This window comes from Neltuma alba, unplaced genomic scaffold (genome assembly GCF_004799145.2).
Source record: "Neltuma alba isolate B1F8T4 unplaced genomic scaffold, ASM479914v2 tig00010875_pilon, whole genome shotgun sequence".
In the NCBI taxonomy this organism is placed as follows: Eukaryota; Viridiplantae; Streptophyta; class Magnoliopsida; order Fabales; family Fabaceae; genus Neltuma; species Neltuma alba.
Window position 1 is genome coordinate 1,168,086 of NW_021635666.1, and position 6,000 is coordinate 1,174,085.

Consider the following 6,000-nt stretch of genomic DNA (forward strand, 5'->3'; position numbering starts at 1 on the left):
AAAATGTAATTTTTAGATGTGGATAAAAAAATTTTTTTTCCATGACATGAGGGCAGAGCATCACTCTTTACCGTAGGGGTGGAAATAGGCTAGGTTAGGCTTTAGCTAAATAGGCCTAGGCCTGTATCAGAGATCTAAAATCTGGGCCTAAACCTGAGTCTGCATGTAGGCTTTTTTTTTTTTTTTAGGCTCGAGCCTGAGCCTTCAAAAAGCCTGACAAGGTCTAAAAGCTTTTTTAAAAGCCTACTTAAAATTTAGGTATTTAAATAAGTTTAAAAGCGCATGCCTCCAAATTCATGTATAACACTTCAAACCTATTTTAAAGCTTATATTATGTCTTAAAAGTTTAGGATCTATTCTCACATACAATATAAAATAATAAGAGTCTGGTAAAGAAAAAGAATGCTTAGTGACAACAATTGTTCCAGCAGATATAAATAAGAAAAACTAATTATATGTTGACTAAGGAGATATATTTTCTAAAATCAACCAAACCCAACAAGTGGCATGTAATTAAAACTAGATTTTACCTCTTGCTTTTCTAGCAGTATTATAATATTTCATTTGGGCATCACTAAAACAATCTTGCTACAATTATTATGCTTTAGTGAACAACGTAAATCAAGAAAGAGGGAATGAGCTAACATAGGTTATCTTCAGTGATCAAAGAAAAGAAATGTAGAGGTGAAAGATTGATTGATGAAAGGGTTGCATTTGTGTGTGAATGATAGGATGTAAGACTTAGAATTATGGCTAGGTTAGTGATTTTATAAATAATTTATAAAATTAATCTAGATTATATTATATAATAGTATAAATTAAAAAAAAAAGAAAAAGAAAAAAGCTAAATAGGCTAAGCCTGTAGGCTTGTAGGCTAAGTCTTATAAAAATAGGTCTGGCCTGTTTACCTAAATAGGCCTTGCAATAGGCCTAAGCCTAAACTTGGCCTATTTACTAAATAGGCTAAGCTAGGCTTAAAATAGACTAGACCGTAGGTTCCTGATAAGAGTCTAGCCTACTTCCACCCTTTTGGCCAACAAAGCCCGCTCTACCCATGTCCTGCCCAAAATAGTTAGGGTTTCTATGAGCAGAATCAGGCATTTGCAGCCTGCACTTATTTCGGGCAGGGCATCTGGCAAGGGCACATCCCTACCCATGTGCACCACTAATCTCAGCTTACCAAACGAGGCGGTGGTGAAAAAAGACGTGTCGTTTAAGATTACAGAACTTGGAAGACATAAAGAAACTTAAGATTCGCTCAAAAATTAATTTTTAACTTGAGTTGTGTGACGTCAATCTCCGTAATCTAGGGATATAATTGCGGGAAATCAAGAGAGGATAATAGAAGATATATAAAACTTAGAAGTGATTTGTAACTTGTAAGTATCTCTATTTATTAGGTTTATCATTTAGAGCTCATCTACTGTTCAAATTTAGTTTGAATAGTCTAAATTCAAAGTTTTTAATATAATTTTTCACAAAATGATATTTTTGGGAAAAAAAAAGTGACTACTAAAATTATTTCTTTAGATTCATTAAAAAAATAGTAAAATTACAACAATTGAATTTAAACCGTTCAGATTAATAAGTATCCCATGTTCATAGAGACCTAAGGCATCTCTTATGCCCCTCTGCTCCCTCCTTACTGCTGCTTAAATTTCTCTAACTTCCCAAATGTATTTTCTTGTTTCTTTTGATAATTAAATTCTACATAAAATTAGTCATATTTTAATATATTATAAAAAAAATAGCACAGTTTTATGATTTTTCAAAGAAAACTACTCTGAATTAAAAAAAAAAACATAAACATTTTGAGAGTTTTTTTGGTTCAGAAAGTGTCGTGTTTTAAACGTCCTTACAATTCTATTTGATACTCTTCGTCTGTGATATCGATCCATTGATATTTATATCCTTCCATCTTGATCCAGTTATATTACACACACTAAAAAGTTTGTTAATTAATTAATTTGATTGATATTGAATTAATCTCCTCTGCACCAGGCCAAAAAAAAAATCCCCTCTGCCAAATATACTGCTATGCGCACGTGACTGTGATTTATCAGATTGGATTGATTATTAATTTCGATTGATAAGAAGAAAAAGATATTTTTTGCATTCCATGTTTTTTATAACAAATTTGAAACAATAAAAAAGAAAAATTGGCAATTTTTGGCATCAAACTTTTTGTCAAGCAAAAAGCTTGTTTTTCTTGTATTAGTTCAAATGCTAGATTAAAATACTGTAATTATTTACTCTTCGATCTATAAATGAATACACCGGTTCGTACTATTTTTTTTTGGGTCCAAACCATAGTGTTCTTTCCAGCTTCAGGGAATTCGCTATGTATGTGGATAGTATCTTAAGTGCAAAAAGCAATACAATTGACAACAGTACAATGATCATACTACTCCCTTCCTTAATATAAAACTTAAATAATTAACTTATGAATATTAAAAAAAAAGTTAAGTTAGTTATTTATAATAAATAAGTGTTATTTTTTTAAAATATTTTTGTTAATAATTAATAATGCGCATTTGAACGGAAATTCTTCAGTAGGTGTAATCAACATGAGCACTATTTTGGAAAAAATAAATAAATATAAGAGATAAAGTAGATTGGAGTTTTATATTTAGAACCAAATTAAATATCCAATAAGTTTTTGCATTTAGGATCAGAGGTGATATAATGCGTGTGATAATGACCATAAACAAAAGTCAGATAAGCAAGGAAGAGAGAGAAGAGAGAAGGGAGAGAGAACAACGGAAGGAGAGGAGAAATTGTGGGAGAGATTGAGAAGTGAGAACTATATAGGACAATGCTATGTTCAATTCATCCATGCAATCTGACAAATGAAAAATCCTAATTGTATCCATAGAATTCTTTCATTAACCCTATTTTTTTTGACCAAAAAGAGAGCCCATTTTATTAATAACCAAACAAAACAACATTACACACACTAATAGCCGAAGCCCAAAAGGAAAACACTCAAAAGGCCTAAGCATACAACCTAAAAAAACACACACCTCACAAAAAGAAAATACAGCCACCAATCAGAAAGGAAAAACAACTAAAACTACCAGCAAATCAACCAACACCGCATCTATCCTCTTCAGCAGCCAAATCCACAATACCAGACTCGGACGTTCCAGTAACCACACGAGCATCATTCTCTAAAATGCTCAGTAAAGGGAGTGATGGTGAAAACACCCATCCAATAGGACACACACCCTTGCAACAAGACACAACTAACCAATCAGCTGCCATATTCCCCTTTCTAGGAACCAGGGAGAACTCCACTTCTATCATATCAGATAAAGACACTAAGACTTCCAAGAGGTCCCATTTTCCTCTCCAATCTGAACTGTTTACAGACTTGTTTTTACAGCACTAGAACAAGTTACTACAATCAATCTCAATCTGAGCTTTCAAGATACCAAGCTCCTTAATTAAGGAGATTGCTTTTTTTACTGCTAGGATTTCAGAGACTTCTGAAGTAACGGGTTTAATCTTGTCACAGAATCCCCATAGGAACTCCCCAACTTTATTTCTGCAGATAATGCCCAAGGCCGCATCAGTACCATTAAAGGCACCATCATAGTTAATTTTCACAAAGCCCAAATTTGGAGGGGACCATCCTTTAGATTTTTCAACTTCAGTTTCCTTCTCTTCGCCCCATCTTCTAGCCAACCAGAATTCATTCACAGCCTTACCTGCTTCATTTATTACCTTCAGAGGATCAGGTTCCTTCTGTTCAAAAATGAATCTGTTCCTTTCTTTCCATATCAGCCAAGTTAACCAAGCTATATAAGCTAGTTGATAATCATCCAGCCTTCTATTAACAATCAAAATCTCGACCCACCAATCCTCAATTCTGCAAATACTACTTTCATCTGTTTTAAGTGCCAAATTACACCCAAACCACACACACCTTGTCCAAGTGCAGAAGAACAGTATGTGTTCCACAGTTTCTGGCTCTTTACCACACACTAAGCACACTTTAGTTTTACTACACTTCCTTTTATAAAGAGAAGCAGAAACAGGAATAGCTTGAGCAATACACCTCCAAACAAAGTGCTGAATTTTAGGCAGAGTCTTAAGTTTCCATACCTTCTTCCACATCTCATCAGGTATAATTCTGGAGGAGCTCGCCTTATTGGTTACAACCTTCCTTTCATTCTTGGTACAGTGATAGCCCTTCTTCACTGTATAAACTCCATTTTTTTCTACTTCCCACACAACCTCATCTTTCCTACTGCAGTCATTCAGAGGTGTATGTTCAACCAGGTTTAAAGTTTCATCAGGGAGAATTCCTCTTAATTTTTCAACACTCCAAGAGCCATCTGAAATCAAATCGGCTACCCGGCAGTTCTTCATCTCCTTTGGAACACTGCTGATTTGAGCTAAATTGCTCTCTAACCCTTCCACCCATCTGTCATTCCAAATGTTAATCTCAGCACCGTTTCCAATCTTCCACCATAAATGTTTCTTCAAGCACTCCCTTCCTTCTAAAATACTACTCCAGGCCCAAGAAGCTCTACTTCCCTTTTTTGCTTCTAAAAAGGTAGAGTTAGGAAAGTAAATTCCCTTCAGGACCTGTACCCACATACTCTCAGGGTAGTTCGAAATCCTCCAAGCAGTCTTGGCTAACAAAGCATCATTCATGACTTCAAAATCCCTGAATCCCATTCCTCCTACACTTTTAGACTTAGTTAGAAAATTCCAAGCCTTCCAGTGTACCTTCCTTTCCTCACCACCCCCATTCCACCAAAAATTTGATACAATGCTATCTAGCTCTTTACAAGACTTTCTCGGGAATTTAAACACATTCATAGGGAAGATTGGTATAGCACTAATAACAGCCTTGATCATCACCTCTCTACCTGCATGAGAGAGCAACTTTCCACTCCAACCTTGCACTTTTTTCCCCACCCTCTCTTTGATGTATGCCAAAGCTTGATGCTTTGTTTTTCCCCACAGGTTAGGGATCCCCAGATATTTTCCTGGTTCCACCAGATCAATAACACCCAAGATTGTACACACCTTTTCTTTAATGTTTACAAGTGTGTTCCTGGAGAAGAAAATTTCAGATTTTGACAGATTTGCTTGCTGTCCAGATGCCATGCAATAATCTTTGAGAACTTCGGCCAGCACTCTACAATTACTTTCACTGGAATTCATGAAGAACAGAACATCATCGTCAAAGAAGCTATGTGTTGTCATTGGGCAATTATTAGTGATCTTGATCCCTCTAAGCATTCTTCTATCAGTACACTTGCTAATCATTTTGGACATCACCTCAACAACCAAAATGAATAAGTAAGGTGATAAGGGATCACCTTGCCTCAAGTCTCTTTGGGGAATCAATTCAGCAACCTTTCTCCCTGACAAGCATATATTCAGTTTCACTGAAGAAATACACTTCATCACTAATTTTACCCATTTCTCAGCAAAACCGAATTTTAACAGAGTAGCTTCCAAGAAGTCCCACTCTACTCTATCATATGCTTTACTCATATCCATTTTTAATGCAAATTCATACTTCGCTGACTTCTTCTTGCATCTAAGATAGTGAAAGATTTCATGGGCAACTAGAATGTTATCATGAATCATCCTGCCAGGCACAAAAGCACCTTGGCTCTTTGAGATGCAAGTGTCTAACCAAGGTTTAATTCTGTTGGCTAGCACCTTTGATATCACCTTGTACACAAAATTACACAAACCGATAGGTCTAAACTGACTTGCATCTTCTGGTTTATCAATTTTGGGAATGAGGGTAATATTAGTTTCATTCAACTCATCAATCTCAATATTATCTTCAAAGAAATCTTTGACCATCTGCCATATTCTCTCTTGAACCACAGCCCAGGAGACTTGGTAGAACTTTCCACTAAAGCCATCAGGGCCTGGGGCCTTATTTCCTCCCAACTGGAACACTGCTTCTTGTACCTCTACTCGCATAACCTGTGCAAGGAGAAAATTATTAACATTATCAGTCACACA